The 22,806-nt window shown below is 39.6% G+C and overlaps 1 protein-coding gene and 1 non-coding gene across 2 annotated transcripts in view; both read right to left on the bottom strand.

Moving 5' to 3' along the window:
- The window catches only part of LOC102078817 (zinc finger protein 665), a 1,047,781-nt gene that overhangs the window by 864,628 nt on the left and 160,347 nt on the right, over positions 1-22,806 (bottom strand). The window lies entirely within an intron of this gene.
- Positions 14,472-14,574, bottom strand: LOC112846586 (U6 spliceosomal RNA). Its single transcript, XR_003219595.1, has one exon. It is a non-coding gene; the product is annotated as a U6 spliceosomal RNA (small nuclear RNA).

The following is a 22,806-nucleotide window of genomic DNA, read 5'->3' as shown; positions in this document are numbered from 1 at the left end:
GTCTGCACTTGTATGGTGTCTCTCCTGTGTGGATTTGCTTATGCTTTTTCATTGAGCTCATGTCCAGTGGTGAAGGATGACCCACACTGGTCACAGATGTGCTTTTTGACCACACTGTGGAAGAGTTCATGTATTTTTAATGTACTTGGTGTGTGGAAGCCTCTCCCACATTCTTTGCAGTAGTTCATTTTGGCTCAAGTGTGTCTACGTTGATGAGGTTTTTCACAAAGGTCACAGAGAAACTCTTTCCCACCAACACAAATGGATGAAATGGATACACATGCTTTGCTCCACTTCTAAACAATGACAGGGTAAGTCAGGGAATTCCTTCAACATTTTTAACCTGAACGTCGCCTGAAATAAAGAGCATCTCTGCCAACGTCCAATTACATTTTACTGTTTACATTACAACACTCACTTACTGAGAGAAAATGAGTCTTCATTTTTCCAAACAGTTCATTCAGTATAACTCCGTAAGTTTACTGATCAGACTTGTTCCAAACACTCAGGTTAAAAATACAAGATAAAAAACTAAATACATCCTCACAGTAACCGCACTTGTAGAGTTACTTTCAGGTGTGCCGGGTTCGTACGCTTTTTTCAGGGTCAAATTCAAGCACTTTTTAAGCACTTTCAAGTAGGGCTGCTCAATCAATCGAATTTTAATCGTGATTATCATTTTTGCAATAATCAAGCAGCCCTACTTTCAAGGTCCCTTTTTAAGCTTTTCCACTATAACAGATGAGAACAGCACAGGGATAAACCTGCAGGTCTGACAGCAGGTGTGTCACTCAGCGTTTCCACTGCAACCTGCCTTTGGTGGCTTTTTTGCAGCAACTTTGACATTCACTAGTAGAACAATCATTTCTCCAGCCAGTTTGATAGCTAGCAAAAAAATAATCAGAATTTTAAAAAAATAGCATGCGTCATGTACGTGTAGTGGAAAATTATTTACTAGGACTCACCTATAAGGTGAGCGGAGAGCACAAACGCCATTATTGTTTTCCATCAAAAACTCATTAAAACAGCGACCTACAGGTATGTTAGCGCACTCATCCCCGACTGTCCAAGGGAGGTGCGTGGTCACATATTGAAACAGACGCAAGGCAGCCCAGGCGAGGAAATTTTGCTTTTGCGACTCATTTTATTTCTCTATCTGATAAGAAAACTATTCAGTCAGTTAGCTATTTATTGTGAAAGAAATACAGTTACATTTTCAAGCACTTTTAAGCACCACATTTGAAATTCAACCACTTGTCAAACTTTGAAAAGACAACATTAGAATTCAAGCATTTCCAACATTTTCAAGAACCCGTACGAACGCGGCTGGGGGTGGATCTGTTTGTGTTTATTCAGCTGATGTGGAGTTTTAAAAGTCTTCTCACACAGGTCACACTTACAAGGTCTCTCCTCAGTGTGGCTAAACATGTGTCGTTGTAACTGTGCATCTGTTGCAAACAATTTCCCACACTGATCACAGCAGTAAACATCATTTCCAGTGTGAATCCGGAGGTGACTATTTCGGTACTGTTTGTCGCTGAAACTTTTTCCACAAAATTCGCAGCTGTACACCTTAATTCCAGAGTGGGTAACTAGATGCTTCTGTAAACCGACATTATGAGCAAAAGCTTTACCACAAAAGCCACAGATGCACTCTTTGACTCCACTGTGGATGAGTTGGTGTTGTTTTAATTGTGCAGCCTGGGTAAAAGACTTTGCACACAAGTCACAGTTGTACGCTTTAAATCCACTGTGGGTGATTTGGTGTGTTTTTAAGTGTTCAGCCCGGGTAAAAGACTTTCCACACAAGTCACAGCTGTGAGGTTTAACTCCACTGTGGATGAGTTGGTGTGTTTTTAAGGTTTGAGCCATGGTAAATGAGTTTCCACACAAGTCACAGTTGTACGCTTTAACTCCACTGTGGGTGATTTGGTGTGTTTTTAAGTGTTCAGCCCGGGTAAAAGACTTTCCACACAAGTCACAGCTGTGAGGTTTAACTCCACGGTGGATGAGTTGGTGTCTTTTGAAGTGTACAGCCTGGGTAAAAGACCTTCCACACAACTCACAGCTATAAGGTTTAACTCCACTGTGGATGACTTGGTGTGTTTTTAAGTTTCCAGCCTGGGTAAAAGACTTTCCACACAACTCACACCTGTGAGGTTTAACTCCACTGTGGATAAGTTGGTGTGTTTTTAGGCTTCGAGCCAGGGTAAAAGACTTTCTACACAAGTCACAGCTGTACGGTTTAACTCCACTGTGGACGAGTTGGTGTTTTTTTAAGCCTCCAGCCTGGGTAAAAGACTTTCCACACAAGTCACAGCTGTAGGTTTTCTTTCCCTTTCTTCTGTGAGGTTTGTCGGCCTCCTGAGAGCGCTGACTTCTCGCTCCATGTTGTACCTGCAGTGACAGAGATACAAACAGAGGCAGTGAGTGAAATGCAGTCGTGGAACAAACTGAAACTCCCTCCATTGGTGGAATCAAACATATCAAAAAACACATTGTAGGTGTGTTACCACCACCTTCTGGTGATAGCATCACATTACAATGATGTGCTACAATGAGAGTTGTAATGAAAATGACATTATTGAAGAAATATTGATCTCAGTAGAGAAACTCTTTTACTTCAGACAAAAATTGAGTTCAACTGATGATATTGTTGTTTCAATGTGTGTAGAGAATAGGGCTGCCACGATTAGTCGACTAGTCACGATTACGTCGACTATCAAAATCGTCGACGACTAATTTAATAGTCGACGAGTCGTTTGAAGCTTTGTAAGATCCCAAAAGACGCAGGAATAAGTAGTAGGATTTAAGAGTGTAATAACGGACTGAAACAGAAGATGGCAGCACTGCATGTACAAGGATGCCAGCTGCCGTTAAACCCCGAAGAAGAAGAAGAAGCTGTGTCCCAGAATTGATAGCGCGGCCCAGCTCAATTTCCAACAATGGCGGCAGCTAGTTATTTTTAATACTACTCTTATTATTCTTTCTGGGTCACAAAATAAACGTTTAACGTGTTTTCAGGCGAGAATGTAGCTGTGTAAACCTCAAATATCTGTTCAGTTTATCAAGACACCACATATTTTCAAAAGCGCTCCGACGTTTTCGGAGACATCTGTTACCCACGAGCTTGATAGCGAACCGGGGTTCAAGCCTCACTAGAGCCGGTGAGAACACCGGACTCCCGGCAAATCGTTTTCAAACCCACGGCCGTCTTTCGCTACTCAGGTTAAACATGATATATAAGTTACTTAGATAACTTAAAAATGTTATTGTTTGACTTTTTTCAGTATTTTATGTGTTCCTGAGTAAATCGGCTGAGTTTATTAAACTCCACCGAAACAATCTGCACATTTCATTAGAATTTAATAAACTGTCATCTTGTCTTTATTTTTAGTTAGCACATAACTTAAACACTTAAAGCTGTAAGCTAATGATAGTTATATAAGAGCAGATGCATGCTGGTGCAATAAGCTGTACGTTTTACATACAATGGATGCATGATCTGATTAGTCGACTAATCGCAAAAATAATCGGTGACTAGTCGACTATCAAAATAATCGTTTGTGGCAGCCCTAGTAGAGAAAACATGATCTTTGTATTTTCTTGTAACTTCTGTGGTTTTTGGTTGTGAATGTAGATTCTGTATATATGGAGGAGCCCAGGATGGAAAAGATAAAGCTGCTGTTGATGGGTTTTTAAAAAACAACCAGCTGTACACACAGTTTCAATAACAGTGTAACTGTGATGTTTTTCTCACCTTTTGTGTTGAAGTCATTGTTTCCTCTGTAGTGGCTGAGCTGAGTCCAAATGGCTGAAATTGTTCCTCTGCTGCACCACCAGACTCTTCTCCTCCTGTTACTCAGCTGGGACACAAAAAGTATTTATTTGTATTTTATCTCTGACAAAAGAAGCAGAGCAAATAAACATGACTAAACTCCTCAGTGACAACAATACCTATGAAGCTTCAAGGTGAAACCTGTGAGATTGTGTTGTTATCTTATGCCATGTTATACCTCTAATTAAAGACTGTGAGATTATTATGTAGTTTTAGTTTGCATTATTCTCCTGAATTAATAGAAGGTGATAATTATTACACCTTTTAAACTGATTTGTATCACATTAGACGTCTTGATGCATTCTCAATCATCCAGGAAACTAAATCTCCAAAAGTTGATTCTGTTCATCTGGACTGAAGAAGTCAGTTGGATGAGTGACGAAACGTTTCTCCCACAAAACGCTACGTCCAGATGAACAGAATCAACTTTTGGAGATCACATTAGACTGCTGATTAATGGTGAATGAATGATATTGTTTTATGATGCATTATACTGCTGGGGTATAAGAAATACTGTTTTTAGAGAGTCATCACCTTATTTGTCTGATTAGAAAAGAACAGAGCATACTGCACAGGGAGCTGAGGTCATAACTTAGGTGCGTGTGAGAGAAAGAATGTGAATGTTTAGGCTTTTACGACTAGGTGGGGGCCACTAAGGCTGTAAGAGTTTGAGTAACCCACCACCGGTTTGAGATTTGCTGTGACCCTCTGCATGCATGTCTCCCCATCATGATGGTTTGTGCTCAGAAGTGTTGAATTGTGTGTAATAAAGTAATTGTTGATTGAGCATTGTCCTTCCTTCAGCCCAAAGATCGAAAGAACAGGGAGATTCTAACAAACCCCAGAAGCAACTACAAAAAGAAAGTCATTAGTTGCCTACAAGAACTTGAAAGGGAAAAACCCCTGACCCCCCTCCATATCACCGCCTTTACCCACGGGATGCTACACCCTGTATATATGGACTTCCATAGATCCACAAAGACGGAGTCCCGATCAGTCTCAATGGTAGCAGTATAAACTCAGCCACCTACAACATTTCCAAGCACCTCATTACCATCCTAGCTCCCCTAGGATGGCAGTGAGGTTTGTAAAAAACATTTCAAAACTCACTTTGTTAATGTGGAATTCTAAAATTATTTCACAAATGGAGAATTTATTCTACAATTCATCATCTAAGCATCTAAGAATTCTGTATTTCGATGTGTGTGGCTCTCGTGGTTCTCCATATGGTGATACAAATAGAGGACATAGAGGAAGTGACACACATCACGAGGGGGTCCATGTTGAAGGTGTTAACAACACACAGTGTGGATGGCTAGGTTAACTCACAAACAGAATTTAGCTGTGCCTGACTACAATAGAGACTTTCTTCTTTAGATGTTTCTGAAACAAGAAGGTGTAGTAAACAGAGATTTGTTTCAGAAAAAGGGGAAAGTAATTAAAACGACATACATAAGCACAGAATGTTTAAATCCTACTAACACATACACACACATGCAATGATGCTCATGAATAGCAGATGGTATTTTAAGCCTGTGTTTCTGATTTTATCATCTTGTTCGGTTCACTTAGTGAGATTAAAGCGATATATGAACTAGTGGACTAATATTATATTAGGAAAGATGATTGAATGATAGCAATGTTGAACAGAATGCAGCAGAGGGTTTAAATGAGTGAGACTAACAGATTCTTAGTTTCTTGTTCTTGATCAGATAAACGATGAATTTTCCATGCCATGTTTCTAGATTTCATGTGCAAGTTTTTCATGTTGTGTGTTTAGTTCTTCCAGTTTAGGTTAATGTTAGTTTTACTTCAGTTTGCCTTGCCCTTTGTTGGACCTTTTTTTTTCTCCTTTACCAGCCTCATTAAACGGCTCGCTTTTTGTTAATTCAAGTTTCGTTCCACATTCCATTTTGTCTGAATTTTGGGTCCTCTACATTAGTGATGGGATTTCCAGCTCTTTTTAGAGAGCCGGCTCTTTCAGCTCGGCTCACTAAAAAGAGCCGGCTCTTACGGCTCCGAACCGGCTCTTCAGGTTGTTTTGTTGCTTTAATTAATTTATTATTACAATAATATAAAATTATGCACAAAAGGAATTACTAATGTAAAAAAATTGGTTGTATTTATATATGTTTATATATAAATATATACAGTGGCCCCTAGAGACACGTACAAACTCCAAAAAGCACGTACAAACTCTAAAACGCATTTCTAGAGTTAACTGAACTTCCAAAACAGAGCTACCTAGATCACTTAAATTACACAATTGAAAGCATATGTATATTGTTTGTGTATTTATACACAAGCACTCATATATATTCAAATAATTAAAAAAAAAAGTTCATTTACCTCTTACTACCACACACCGGTCGTTGGTACTTGCTGGCTTGTGTAGCCTCTAGGTAACAAAAGCTTAACACTGCGCCTAGCATTCTGGAGCACTTCTGTTGTCTTTTGTACATGTTATGGAATTTTTACGTGCTTCTGAGGCTACGTCCACACGTACACAGGTATTTTTGAAAACAGAGATTTTCCGTTTTCGTTTTAAAAAAATAATCCCGTCCACATGTAAATGCAGAAATGAAGGTAAACGGTGCTAGGAGCATGCCAAAGCAACAGGTGCCGATATATTCCTAAACGTGTAGAAATGTTGGCCAACCAGAAGTCTAGAAGCCTCGGTGGGAAATAGTAAACAAAGATGGGGCATAGAAGCAGAACCGAGTCGTATGTGTGGAGGGACAGTAACTGTGTGTATATGTAAGCATTTAAACACTGCAGAGAGTACAATTAACAGTAACAGTATTGTAGAAATTTGTTTTCTCCGTTTTCCTCATCCACGCGTAAATGCAAAAACTGAGTTTTAGAAAATATCCACCCTGACAGGCAATTTTTAGAAATCTCCGTTTTCAGAAATACCCGGGTACGTGTGGATGTAGCCTGAGTTTTTATGTGTTTTGGAGTTTTTATGTGCTTCAGAGTTTTTACGTGTTTTGGAGTATGTACGTGCTTCAGGGTTTGTACGTGTTTTGAAGTTTGTATGTGCTGCTTTGTCTCTAGGGGCCACCGTAAATATACTTTTATTTAGTCACTCCACATAAAATGTAATAAATAAATCATATAATACAAAAACCAACTAGTCACTGTTCAACTTTTAACTATTTAAATTTTCAGCTTTTCCTTTTAAACTAATTTAAAATGAAACAACACAAAACACTGCAAACCACAACACAATTAAATATAAATTAAAATATGAAAAAGAAGATGCATATTCTCTGTCATATGGGCCTGCATGAATAAACTTTCTGAATCCTTTATCATCTGCAACTGAAAATTGTTGTGGATGATTACTATACCTTTTTAATGTGACGTTGTTGTCCCTGGCTCTGTTTCTGTCTCTCCCTCCCGCCCTGTTCCTGTGCTACTGTCAGTGTAACTACCGCCCCTCCCCCCTCTGCCCAGCGCAAAGCACAAGGCTCGCGTGCGGAGTGAAGCGGGGAAAAAAAGTGCGAGAGAGAGAGGGTGAGAGAAAGAAAAAAAACCCCATGGCTCGCGATAAGGAGCAGGACCCCGTCGTTCACTTCAAAGATCCGGCTCTAAGAGCCATTTCGTTCGCGAACGACCCATCACTCCATACGGTCTTTGTCTGCCAGACTGTGACAGCATTCCATGATATTCTCATTTTTCATATTGTATGACAGTTTAGACCCAAGCAGCACCACCTACAATTCAGCCTGTGTTATAAAATTGAAATTAATGGCCAAAAAATCTGTTCAATGGCATCATTTAGGGCTGCACAATTAAATGCTAGAAAATCGTGATCTCAATTCATAGTTATGTGCGATCTCATTTCCAAATGACAATGATGTGGAAAAAAAGACGATTGTACCGCGTTTTGATCCGGGACATAATCTGCATGAAAACAAGCGCGCACTCTTCCAGGTCAACATATGACAAGGGCGGAGCCTTATACCACGTGATACAGAAGCCAGCTGGCAGGGAAAAAACAGCGGAGAGAAATGAATGAATGAATGAATGAATGAATCAAGGCTTTATTGGCCACATGCAGGTCACCCTGCAGTGGAATAGAACCCCCCCCCGACCTTACACACACACAACACAGACATCACATGGGGATACAAGTTGGAGATTGGCAGCATTACAGAGAAACTAACAAAAAAAAAAAAAAAAAAATAGTGTAATCTACAGCTGTGGCCATGAGAATGACAGGTGTTGTTTATTTACAAAGTTTGCTGTTTCAGTGATAGTTGTATATCATTATAGGTGATCCAGTAATGCTGCACCAATGAATTAGACTAACTATTCACTTTAGCTAAAGTTATTAAGTTAGCTAAAGAGTTGGGGTGCTGTGTAAGACATAAATAAAGCTCAAACACAAAGGTTCGGACACCGTTTTGCATGTTTCCCTACTGTAGGGGTCTCTGCAAGCATACAGGGCTCTGAGAGGGTACAAGATGACAACTTTGGAATTCTACTAGAAACAGTCGATCATATTTTTAGCTAGCAGCTACAATAAGCATAAAAGTTACTGTACGGCTATCATTTCTTAACATGATGCTTGTTCTTATACATGTAATACATTTATTACCAAACTGAAAGTTTATCCGCTGGTCATTCGACATGACGAATGACTTCTGAAGTCTTAAATTCAGCTCAAGACACTGTAGATTCCCATCAGTAACACTTTCAGTCTGCTAGAACGTAGTTCTATTAATCTGCGCTTGAACCGGAACCGGATGCAAGTCCCAAAAAACTGAATTTTGGAACTGAAATTGAATTGTAGAACTGAAAGTGAATGGTGAGAAGTGAAACTGAAATTATTCGAGAGCTGAATTTTTAAAGGATAAAATGCAGTTTCAAAGCAAATCAATTCATTTTCAAACCATAAATTCAATTTCAAATTAGACTAATTCAAATTCAGTTTTCAAAAGCTTTTATTCAAGTTACAATCCAGATTCAATCCGAGCAATTCAAATTCAAATTTAACTTATTCAAGTTCAGTTTCTGATGGCACAGATTTCTGCCCATAGCTGTGATCAACTGTGTCAAAGGCAGCAGTCAAATCTAAAAGGACTAAAACAACAGAGCAACTTGAGTCAACAGTTAAAAGAAGAGCATTAAAAACTTGTAAAAGCGCCGTCTCAGTACTGTGAAGAGATTTAAAACCAGACTGGAACACTTCACAAATGCCATAAGTGTCTAAAAAGGTCTGAAGTTGCGTGAAAACAACCTTTTCCAAAGTTTTGGACTCAAGAGAGTTTAGAAATTGGCCTGAAGTTAGAAAGTACATTTGGATCAAGAAATTTTTTCTTAGTAATGGGTTGCACAACAGCATGTTTAAAAACAGCTGCTACACAACCTGTTGACAATAAAGTATTTAATAAAAATAAAATACTAGGCCCAATGGCATGAAGAGTTTCTTTAAGGAGGCGAGAAGGAAGAATATCTTGTGGGGAATTAGATGGTCTTAAGTGATCAATTACTTCCTTCAGTGCAGAAAAAGTCAAAGGCTCAAACTGCTGAAAAACAGCCGAGCATTTACAAGGTGGATCTAGGTCTAACACTGCCTGGGAATACAGTGTTCGTAAGGTTGAGATTTTTCTAATGAAGTGATTCAAAAGGTTTTCACAAAGTGCAAAGGAAGCCTCCATAGGAACAGTGGCACAGGGGTTAATCACAGAATTAAAAATATTAAAAAGAACTCTGGGCTTATGAAAGTTGGTAGAAATTACACCGGATAGGAAAGCAGATTTTGCAGCTTTAACAGTTTTCTGATATTTTGTTAAGCAGTCACGCAGGATGCCCAAAGACACCTGGAGCTTGTTTTCTTTCCATTGTCTCTCTGCACGTCGACTAGGGCTGCACGATTTTGCATAAAATGAGAATCACAATTTTTTTGCTTAGAATTGAGATCACGATTTTCAGTCATATTTATTGCACTTATTAACTGCACATCAACTTCGTCTTTTTTTTTTAAAATCGTTGTCATTTGGAAATGAGATCGCACATAAGTATGATTTGAGATCGCGATTTTCTAACGATTAATCGTGCAGCCCTAACGTCGCCATTCACGTCTGAGAGCACGGGTTGTTTCATTGAGCCAAGGTTGATGTGAAGATTTGGTGCGTTTAGTCCTTAGTGGAGCAACAGAGTCAAGGATAGTGGAGCATATTGAGTTAAAAAGGTTAGCTAGGTCATCCGCTGATAGTTTCACACCGGGGTTGGTATCACAGAGGAGCAAGTTAGTAAAAGCAGAGGAAAAGCGAGCAGCAGTTACTGAATTTATCATGCGAATCTGATGCACAGGTCGCTCGCTGTCCAACTCCACGTTACGCACTGCACATAACTGGAAAAATGATCCGATATCCCACAGTCCTTGATTTCTGTAATAAAGACATCAAGAAGATATGCCAGCACCAGATCAAGTGTATGACCTTTCTCGTGAGTTGGATCACTTACCCACTCTAAGGGCAAGGAAATCTTTTACTAGTGGTCCAGTCTCATAGCATACATAGATGTGAAAATCACCAGTAATTAAAACACGGCCATATCCTAACATAAGATTCCCCAGTAAGTCAGCAAAATTGAGATTAAAATCCTTAACGCATTTCGGTGGACGATAAACCACCGCGCTGACAGCTGATGGTGCGCAGTTCATTTCCAAAAGCTGCCCCTCAAAGCTGGCATATGAAACAGGTGGCAGTTGCTGACAGCGAAAATCGTTTTTAAATACTGAAGCTAGCTCTCCACCTCTACCATTGGTCTGGGGAGAGCAGAAAAATGAACAATCGGGGGAAGGAGTTCCGAGAAAGAAGAAAACTCACCGCGTCCAAGTCAAGTTGCCATCAGGAATCTAAAATCCAGTCCCAACGAGATATAAAAGTCATCTAGGATAAAAGTCAGACGATCAGCTGATCATTGATCAGTTTCATGATTGAAGTAGCAACAGGAGATCCTCACAGATGCTGTCTTTACAAAAGATAACAATAAAAACTAGGCCATTGTTTATTGGTAGACCAAGACTGTGATGATAAAAGGCTTGATTTTCGACATAGTGTTTTTAGTGATGGCATTTCTGGCAATATGACGTTTTTGTTTATTTGCTGAACACATCTCCAAAAATGCACGTCATTGTTGAGAAACTGCACAGCACAGCACACTGGTTTTGCATGCGTGAGGTCAGGTCCAGGATCCAAGACTACAACAGAAAAGCCAATCAGCTGATCATTGATCAGTTTCATGATTGAAGTAGCAACAGGAGAGGGAGGGGGAGAGAAGAAGAAGCAGTCGCTCCATATATTGGTTGTTAAGCTTAGTGTGGGAATGCTTTCTCCGGGACAGCTTTCTCTTAGATGAAATGCTGGTTTCGTAGCAAAGCTCCAAATGCTCCACGAGACCACCGACAGCTCTCTTACGCCACAGCCCCTCTATCACATGACGCATGCTCCAACGTGCTAAGGTTATGAGCTGGGTTACGCTATGTCGCAAGTTTTTGTGAAGTGCTTTTGTGATATTTAAAGGATCGGATTAAATTTTGTATGTCTTTTCGATAACCGATCAAGTAATTTAGGTCAGTATCGGACCAATACGTAATATCGGATCTGTCCATCTCAAATCTCAACTCCAGGGGCAGAATAATCCCCTAGTCAGTGGAAAAACATATCTCAGGGCAGTCTACCTCTGAGATTGAAGCAAGAAGAGGAGGAAGAACGCAGAGAATCACCCAACAGGGAAGACACTGAGATTGAAGTAGAGAATGTCAAAAGCTCCTACAACAGAGGTTCTAGTTTTAGTACAGAGAGAAGAAAGAGACACAGGTGAAGATTAGGGCTGTTCGATATAACGATATACATCGGATGAGGATATAAAAACATCTATCGTTTCATTTTACGCTATCGTTTGTTTCGTGGTGTTGCAAAATAAACTGTTTCCGGCCATATTTTTTCATCATTTTGATGGTCACTGTAATGGCTATATTAATTTCTTAAAGTTCTCTCTTTCTTTTATATTTAATATAACCACACTACGGATGGACAAGCGCTTGTTTTTATGCGTTGTCGTTAGCAACAACGACGGTAAAACCACGGCGTGTCCACTTGTTTATTTTCCACATAAACCTTTCACAATAAAGCTCAAGATCCTGTTGAGACTTTTCAAAATAAACTGAATCACGTGAAAGATGCAGAGTATTTACGGATGAGAAGCAAAAAAGAGCCGTCAGGTGCTAAAAAAAATAAACCTTAGACTCAAACGTTAGAACAGGCTTTTCCCCGCAGCACGCTGTGTAATAAATACTCACAAATAAAACGGCGGCCGTTACAACCTATGTCTAAAAATGAATCGTTTCATGCATCGCTTAAAACACTCGACTCCAGGAACGCGACGCCCAGCTGGAAACACTTCACGCAAGTCGAGCTGCCCGAGATTCACAGAATTTACAGAAAATCTTACATTTTTGTAATTTATATCGTTATCGGACGATAAATGTCTTAATATGGGGATATGAGATTTTGGTCATATCGCACAGCCCTAGTGAAGATGGTTTTGAGGGAGAGCAAAAAACACTTAGCCAGATAAGCGTGTTCAGTATGGAACTGACACTTGTTGAGCATATTTTAATGGAATAGACGTGGACTACATTGAAGTGGAAACACCAGCTGAATAGTGTGAGTGTAGCCTGAGGCTATGTCAACACTAACACGTTTTTGTTTGAAAATACAACGTTTTCTCTCCATTTTGGCATCGGGTCCACACTGAGACTGCGTTTTCGCTGATGGAAAGCGCAGTGGTTTGAAAACGCTCTTGAAAACGAATACATCTGTGGACAACAGTGGATTTGCGTTGCAGTGTGGACAGCGAAAACGCAAACTTTCTAAAACGATGACGCATGTTAACCTTATGATGCAGTCATGTGACCAATTAAACTAAGGTAGCGGAGGGCGTTATACAGCAGTTGTTTTGTTTGCTCTCAATTTTGACAGTCCTATTAAAGATTAATATCAGTCTGTACATGCTCCAGATTTCTTGAAATTATTTAACTCTCAATCGCTTTTGCAACTTTTTACTTTTGTGTTACTCACAGCAACAAGTCCACCTCATTGTTAGTCCATTTAAAAAACTCTGTGCTTTTCCTCAACATTTTGCTGCCACGTTTAAAAGAGCCCGTGTTCTGGGAATCCATCCTACCTAACATACCATCCTTTGCGCAAAACCTTTGTCAATAACAGCTAGAAACATACTCTGATGGGTAAAATTAAGTGCCAAACCATGATACCTTTGTGAACGTTACCTACAAGCATACTTTAATGGGTAAAATTAAGTGGCAAACTGTCCTGGCTTTTTGAATATGAGCTACAAGCATACTCTGATGGGCAAAGTTAAGTGGCAAAGTGTCATACCTACTTAAATTTGTGCTGGAATTACTCTGTGACAGCAGAAATCTGCATAAACTACTTACGGTAGGACGTTTTGCCAAAGTAGGATGGTTTGTCAGAACACCAGAAAGTAAATAAGCAGCAGACAGAAATGAGGCAGGTCGAATCTTCTTGCGTTTCACGCATGCACAGTACTGGCACGTAAGCGTTTTCGGCCGTTTCAATGTGGACGCGCAACGCTGTGAAAACGACTGAAAATGCTAGTGTGGACATGCATTGTTTTCAGAAGAGAACGCCGTTTTCCAATCTATCCAGGCTAGTGTGGACGCAGCCTCACTCTTCTCTCAACCTCTTCACAATAAACTGTGAACAGATACCGAGGAGAGCAGCAGAAGACCTCATCCAGGAGCTGTTGAAGTACTATTCTTTTTGATGGTAGCAATACTTCCAAAATCAGACGTCTTCCTTTGCGCTGGGAGCAGGGGTGATATTGACCCATTTTTTGGGGTGCTTCAGCCAGAATGATGGCGGCTGAGACGCAGCGGAACGGAGGCTGAGTGTCTGGCTTAAAACAGGACATGTTAGCTGCATTTAACCTTCAGTTACTCTTTATATAGTTAGGTAGGACTCAGACCATGTTTCTTTTTAGCAGTAAAACATCACACCCAGGTAACCTGCAGTGTTGAAAACGTCTTTTCTGACGATGTCTGCTACTCTACAATCCATCCTACTCTAAACTTTTTACAGTGTGTACCACCTGATAAAAATGTCAAACTCTCCTAAGTACCACTATGAAACCATGAAACTCCTAAATCTTACAACACAAAATTATTATTATTAAATTAGTAAAATTAGTATCTGCAGTATAGATTTTTTCATACACGGGCAACGTTGCCTCCATTTTTATCGTTTTTATTAATATTTTGACATAATTTATTGTTTTGGGAGTGTTTTTTTTAATGTTTCTGTATTATACATTATACACATTAAAAGTTAATCTCTGTCCAAAAAATGCACTCAGTTTACTTCTTACTCACTATGAGCATCATTCATTGTTCTCCCCCAGTAATTAAGGTTAGGATATGTATTTTTTTTTTTTTTATTCCCCCCAAAGCTCTGATCCTAGAATCGCCCCTGGCTGGGAGTAAATAAAATACAGATGCATCTGGAGATCATCCTATGAAGTAGTATTCTAAAGGCTGATCTGAGGAGCACACACACCTTTATTGCGTAAGGGGGGGCGGGCGGCGGGACGCTTCACGAATTTGCGTGTCATCCTTGCGCAGGGGCCATGCTAATCTTCTCTGTATCGTATCCAATTTAGCGTACGCGCTTGCCGAGCAAGGTAGCCCTTTGACACCCCTGCACCGGTTGTTCAGTCTGACGTCACTAGCCGTGTCTGGGCCTAAACTCCGCTGCAGGTCCATATATCAAACGATCACTGTGGCATTACTGAGAGTTGAAAAACTGTCTAAAGTCTTTCATCTTTAATAAAATGATCAGCGTTTTGCTCTGCCAGGTGTAACAATTGAGTTTAACATCCAGGCATCCATGAAAATGAAATTTATGACATTTAACGGAATTAGAAGTTAGCAGGAAGTTAGCTCGCTGGCTTCTATCTAAATACAATATAGCATGTCCTGACTGCGGGGTTTTGGAAACAAATTCAAACGTACAGCTCTGCTATCACTTCCAACATAAATGAAGACAGAAAACTAAACAGCAGTGACGTTTGTAGAGTTACTGAAGTTTTGCTAGCTGGTATATAATGATGTGCTACGTGACCGCTAGCGACACAGCTATGTTAGCATAATATAAACAAGCTAACTTTTTTTTCCACTCGATAAAAGTTAACGTGAGTGTTCTCGGTGGTCAGGAACAAATGTAATCACGTGGCAGGATGTCAGGAGAACAACTGAGATAATCCATCCACAATACGAGGTTAGTCATTCATATACTGCTGCATGGGCTGTGCTGTAGTTACATCGTAAGGTTTTAAAAACTGAGCTTAAATAAATGATTAGCGGTAATAAAAGCCGAGGGATCAACAGTGATCACTGATTGTTTTAGGAGCTTTTTGAGATTAAATAGAAGAAAATACAAAACGTTAACCATGTTAACAACACAAAGGCCATATTAAACGCAGACTACTTTAGGCCCGGAAGTAGGATTCGTCACGTCATCACTGAAAAATCGGATCCCTGGGGGTTGCCCTCCCCCAGGCTTGTACCTGTGGTTATCTGTCCTGGGGGTGGGGGTTGATTGTTCTCCTGCCCTGCACCCAATCCTTTTGTTCCAAGACTATTTTTCTGTATGTATTCTTTCCCCCTAGCAACCGCCATTTCATAATGTTGCAAGCAATCACGAACTCTACAGTTTGTCTAACTCCAGTGTATACCAAGCAATCTATTATTCTCAACAGAGATAAACTCAACATAAACTGAACCCACATTAAAGTTAGCTCGGTGCTTACCTTTAGATGAGCCCACAAACCGAGAGAAACTCCGTGATGAAGCTGGAAGTCTTTCCAAACAGGAAACAGATCAGGGAGCAGAGACCCACGTGGTTCACGCTGATCTCAGCTACAATCCAGGAGACAAGGGTGTGCAGATCGATGCAGATATCGATCCAAACGTTGGTAGTGGTATATGTTCCTGTAAGTTCACTACTTTACTACCGTTTCATGAAAAAGCAGCTCTCTTCTTCCTTGTGTTTAACGGCGGTTGGCAACCAACGCAAAGGAGCATTACCGCCTCCTACTGTTCCGGAGTTTGGGCCAGACAGTGAGGCTGTGTCCCAATTCAGGGTATGCACGCTTGAAGTACGCACACTACGCGTACTACGGACGGTGCGTACCACAAGTACGGGTAGTGCGGAAGTGAGAGGCTTGTGAAATGGGACGGTCTAGCCCTTGTCGCGCTGTTCAGGTTGCCTAGCAACCATGATACTAACTGCGAGAAACGTGTCATACAGCTTTGTGTGACAGAAATGAAGGAGAAAAAATGTTTTGTTGTTCATTCATTTTTGTCATGACATCCCCTTGATTAGTTGAGTATCTGAGGCTGAGACCACGGGACTGTAAAACATGATAGTTGGGCTTCATTTCTGTACTGAACAGTCATTTCAAGATTAGCTAGTAAATAACAATTAGCTAACGTTGTTCATGAGACTAAAGTCATCTCACTGTGGTAATGTAAATATAAAATGGCCAATATTATATGTATTGTCAGATTATTATGGTACACACACACACACACACACACACACACATATATATGTATATGTGTGTGTATATATATATATATACACACACACATACATATATACACACACACATACATATATACACACACACATACATATACACACACATATATATATATATATATATTACAGGACATATTACAGCAGTGAGCTTGAACTCTCGGTCAAAGATTAAAGTTGCAGTTATTTATATTTCCTGTCACCTTAAATCCTCACTCAAAGACAAGTATCTTTGACAGCGTATATATAGATGTATTATACATAAGAGACAATTATTGTTCATCTAATATGTTGGCATTATTACATTTGGCTCAATGCTTACATATATGTGTAAAAAGGAAAATGTACAAGCTGTGATAACTGTTTCTGATAGAATGAAGATCAGACTGATATATGAAATATTCCTTTATTGGGTGAGAAAATCAGACCATGTCATAACTGCTTTAAGTCATACAGAATAGATATCAGAGCCTTAAACAGGCTGACTTCTGCTAAATGGGTCAAACTGGGCAGAAAGTATACAAACACATAACATCCTTATAGAATATGATGTAACACTATAGATCAACTTACCTCAGAATATATAAAGCATATAAACAATTACAGCAATATGATGCAACAAACACAGCGGTGCTACTAATCCAAAATACTCAAAGCTTCATAGAACTGAAACAAACATTTATTTTTAGCTCCATTCTGCAAAGATAATTGGCAAACCTTCTGGAGGAAACCTGGTCTTGTTAGGAGAGACGGCATCCATCCCACTTTGGATGGAGCAGCTCTCATTTCTAGAAATATGGACCAATTTATTAAACTCCCCAAAATATGACTATCCAGAGTTGGGACCAGGAAGCAGAGTTGCAGTCTTACACGCCTCTCTGCAGCTTCTCTCCTCCTGCTACCCCCCCAAAAACCCATCTCCATTGAGACTGTGTCAGCTCCCAAACAGACAAAAAACAAACTAAAAACCAGCAATAAACAACTTAAACATAAAAAATCACAAAGAAAGAACAATACAGTATCCACATCTGAACCAAAGAGTAAAACAGTGAAATGTGGATTATTAAATATTAGGTCTCTCTCCTCCAAGTCTCTGTTAGTACATGACTTAATAATTGATCAACAAATCGATTTACTCTGCCTTACAGAAACCTGGTTGCAGCAGGATGAGTATGTTAGTTTAAATGAATCAACACCCCCGAGTCATTCTAACTACCAGAAATCCCGAAGCACAGGCCGAGGGGCGGTGTGGCAGCAATTTTTCACACCAGTCTATTAATTAATGAAAGACCAAGACAGACTTTTAATTCATTTGAAAGCCTGATGCTTAGCCTCGTCCAACCCAGCTGTAAAACTCAGAAACCAGTCTTACTTGTTATCATCTATCGTCCACCTGGGCCTTACACAGAGTTTCTCTCTGATTTCTCAGACTTTTTATCTGATTTAGTGCTCAGCTCAGATAAAATAATTATTGTGGGTGATTTTAACATCCATGTAGATGCTAAAAATGACAGCCTCAACATCGCATTTAATCTGTTATTAGACTCAATTGGCTTCTCTCAAAATGTAAAAGAACCCACCCACCACTTTAATCACACTCTAGATCTTGTTTTAACATATGGCATAGAAACTGAACATTTAACAGTGTTTCCTGAAAACCCTCTGCTGTCTGATCATTTCCTGATAACATTTACATTTACAATAATTGATTACACAGCAGCGGAGAGTAGACTTTATCAAAGTAGATGTCTTTCTGAAAGTGCTGTAACTAAGTTTAAGAATATAATCCACCCACTGTTATCATCTTCAATGCCCTGTACCAACACAGAGCAGAGCAGCTACCTGAACGCTACTCCAACAGAGATCGATTATCTTGTTAATAATTTTACCTCCTCACTACGTACGACTCTGGATACTGTAGCTCCTGTGAAAACTAAGGCCTCAAATCCGAAGTACCTGACTCCGTGGTATAATTCTCAAACACGTAGCCTAAAGCAGATAACTCGTAAGCTGGAGAGGAAATGGCGTGTCACAAATTTAGAGGATCATCATTTAGCCTGGAGAAATAGTTTGCTGCTTTATAAGAAAGCCCTCCGCAAAGCCAGAACATCTTACTATTCGTCACTGATTGAAGAAAATAAGAACAACCCCAGGTTTCTCTTCAGCACTGTAGCCAGGCTGACAAAAAGTCAGAGCTCTACTGAGCCAACCATCCCTTTAACGTTAACTAGTAATGACTTCATGAACTTCTTCACAAATAAAATTTTTATCATTAGAGAAAAAATTACCAATAATCATCCCACAGATGTAATATTATCTACAGCTACTTTTAGTACCATCGATGTTAAGTTGGACTCTTTTTCTCCAATTGATCTTTCTGAGTTAACTTCAATAATTAATTCCTCCAAACCATAAACGTGTCTTTTAGACCCCATTCCTACAAAACTGCTCAAAGAAGTCCTGCCATTAATTAATTCTTCGATCTTAAATATGATCAACCTATCTCTAATAATCGGCTATGTACCACAGGCCTTCAAGGTGGCTGTAGTTAAACCTTTACTTAAAAAGCCATCTCTAGACCCAGCTGTCTTAGCTAATTATAGGCCAATCTCCAACCTTCCTTTCATATCAAAAATCCTTGAAAGAGTAGTTGTCAAACAGCTAACAGATCATCTGCAGAGGAATGGCTTATTTGAAGCGTTTCAGTCAGGTTTCAGAGCTCATCACAGCACAGAAACAGCTTTAGTGAAGGTTACAAATGATCTTCTTATGGCCTCTGACAGTGGACTCATCTCTGTGCTTGTCCTGCTAGACCTCAGTGCTGCGTTTGATACTGTTGACCATAATATCCTATTAGAGCGATTAGAACATGCTGTGGGTATTACAGGTACTGCACTGCAGTGGTTTGTATCATATCTATCTAATAGACTCCAATTTGTTCAAGTAAATGGAGAGTCCTCTTCACACACTAAGGTCAATTATGGTGTTCCACAGGGTTCAGTGCTAGGACCAATTCTATTTACATTGTACATGCTTCCCCTAGGCAGCATCATTAGAAGACATAGCATAAATTTTCACTGCTATGCAGATGACACGCAGCTCTATCTATCCATGAAGCCAGGTAACACACACCAATTAGTTAAACTGCAGGCATGTCTTAAAGACATAAAGACCTGGATGGCCGCTAACTTTCTGCTTCTTAATTCAGATAAAACTGAGGTTATTGTACTCGGCCCTGAAAATCTTAGAAATATGGTATCTAACCAGATTCTTACTCTGGATGGCATTACCTTGGCCTCCAGTAATGCTGTGAGGAACCTTGGAGTCATTTTTGACCAGGACATGTCCTTCAACGCACATATTAAACAAATATGTAAGACTGCTTTCTTCCATTTGCGCAACATCTCTAAAATTAGAAATATCCTGTCTCAGAGTGACGCTGAAAAACTAGTTCATGCATTTATTACTTCCAGGCTGGACTACTGTAATTCTTTATTATCAGGATGTCCTAAAAACTCACTGAAAAGCCTTCAGCTGATCCAAAATGCTGCAGCAAGGGTACTGACAGGGACTAGAAAGAGAGAGCATATTTCTCCTGTTTTGGCTTCCCTTCATTGGCTTCCTGTTAAATCCAGAATTGAATTCAAAATCCTGCTCCTCACATACAAGGTCTTAAATAATCAGGCCCCATCTTATCTTAATGACCTTGTAGTACCATATCACCCCATTAGAGCACTTCGCTCTCGCTCTGCAGGCTTCCCAGATAGCAAGACGACATTGAATCTATGTTGATTTTTCATCCGAACCGTCGTATATGGTCGGGGTTGAAATGCCAATGTTGTAACAACATTGAAATACTGTGGTAAACCGACGGTCTTACTATAGAGACGTTGTAACGATGTTGATTCACCGTTGTTTTTTTGTCATTGATATTTGATCTATTTATAGTCGACCAGGTGACAACAACAACGTCGAGAAAACGTCTATTTATAGTTGACGATCATTCGGCTCCGGTCACCATCAAAAACCATCGATTTGTAGTTGAGCATTAAATTGCATTGCAACTGATCGGGTATAAAGTACCAGAGAAAGTAGATTTATTGTTCATTTGTTATCAATGACTTGGTCTAGTTCACCAGCTTTAAAAAATCGTGTCTATGTACAATTTATGTATAGTTGACCGGGAAATTAAAGCAGCGATCACTTGGACTATTCCGCAGCACCCCTCTCACATTGGTACATCCCCCCAGGTATTCATTGTCTTCTACAGTAGAGCGGGACATTTGATTTACTCTCAGCGGAATTGACCGGAGAAGGCATCAGTTCATGCACTGCGCTGGCCTGCACCACGATTAGTATAAGGTAAGAATGAATGATTTTTTTTTCCTACTCGTTATTTCCATGTTTGCATTTGAATAACAGTAAAAAAAAACTACGAGTTTTTTTTACTGTTATTTACGTTGCTCCCACAAAATGTGGGAGCCCGAAATTGTGTCTACTTCTTGCAATCCGGCAACAAATAAATTGCACTGCGAACAAAGTATATCAACAAAGAAAACATTTTTGTTTCATAATTTCTTCGTTATATTCCCTTACAAAGCTAGCTTTAACGCTTCGAGTTTTCCTTTGTTCTTGCCGTGGCCTCGGTGCTTGACCCAGACTTTCGCTCTGTAGTTGCTTAGTACTACAAAAAATTCTAAATCTGTGATATATGATTGATAAACGTAAAGTTAACTGTATAAACGTGTTCAATGACTTTGTTACTTTTGATGATTGGAGAGCACTCGCTTCAATTCGCACACGAAAACTTTAGACTCAGTTTGAATGCTCACGCAGCATGCCCACGTGACTGTACGTTGCACGCGTACATGACTTTACGTTTGTGCCTTGAATAATGAATAAGGCTACGTCCACACGTACCAGCGTATTTTTGAAACCGTTGATTTTTCTATGCGTTTGCACCTTTTGTCCACACCTAATGTATGTCTGGCCGTACATTGTGTTTGTATTTCCAGGCACATTTCACGAAGCAGAACGCAGTCTTCAGAGATATCCACGTGAACGCTGTGATACGTCTGACCTTCAGTCCGAAGAAGAAACCCAGACCAGTCTTAAAAGAAAGCACAAGTAAAACCTTTTTATTCACAAACATATCTTTGATTGTTAAGAATTTATGATCTTGTCTTTTATACATATCTGTGGTGCTTGCATACTGCAATATCACCACATAATATAGTCCAAAAAGTGGAAGTTTGTAAACTTTTTAAAAATGCAAAGCCGTGTACACTTGTGCACTTCAAAAATTCATTGTATATTGTACCTTCTTGCACGTCTCTGTTTCCTGTGTGTGTTGTTAGAAATCAAACTAACTTTAGGAAACAATATGCCAAAAGCATATTTACAATTACTTAAGACCGTTTTTAATTTCTTTTCTTTAGACCAAATCCCCTGTACACATATACGGACTCAGAGGATGAGCAGCCTACAAAAAAACGGTTTCCCCAGGCCCCTCGAGTGAAAATACCAGGTAATATAATACTGTCTAGTGTCTGTGTACATATCTGTGTCTGACACAAGGAAACTTTTTTTGACAAGTTGTCTGTATTCTTAAATACTTAAAAAATTATCTTTTTCTAAACAGCCCTCATCACTCCGCAGTCTGCCCCCCAGCCCACTGATAGCAACCATCATAATGCCCCACCCAGCTTCCGGCACCTTTCGCCACTCCGGCACAAACAGACACAGCTTTGCGATCTCGCCAGCATGCAGAGTCTGATGTCTTCCCTATAGATGGTATGCTTTTAAAAAAGCTTTAAAGCTGCATCACAATGTCATTGTACTCTTATCTAAAAAAAACCCCCAATTTATACTCCTGAATGTCATCTTGTTGTGATTTTTTTTTTTTTTTCCTGTAGATTCCAGAGACTCTGTGAGGCCACTATTACAAGGCAAGTTTGAAAATCTTGGAATTTCACAGTTTACATGGTATAACAAATATATGTGACAGGCAAAAACTAGTAAACACTTTTAGCAGTTACAAGAACTAACAAATGAATATCCAACAAAAGGGAATAGAAATACATTGTACTGCCAATACTTTGGTTTATTCTTTGTATGACTTGAAAATCAGGCTTTAGGGAAAACTAAATGACGTGTTTCTATCATCAATTACATGAAGTAAACACACAAGCACTTGCATACACATTTAAGACATGAGACACGCTAATTCCATCTCATAAAATGTGTCTATAGGTGAGACGCTTTGCGTTGATTGGTGCTGCTGGACCACACTGGAGGTGCGAGTCTGCCGTG

The sequence above is a fragment of the Oreochromis niloticus genome, linkage group LG3 (assembly GCF_001858045.2).
Source record: "Oreochromis niloticus isolate F11D_XX linkage group LG3, O_niloticus_UMD_NMBU, whole genome shotgun sequence".
NCBI lineage: Eukaryota > Metazoa > Chordata > Actinopteri > Cichliformes > Cichlidae > Oreochromis > Oreochromis niloticus.
This window is presented reverse-complemented; position numbering and strand designations above follow the sequence as displayed.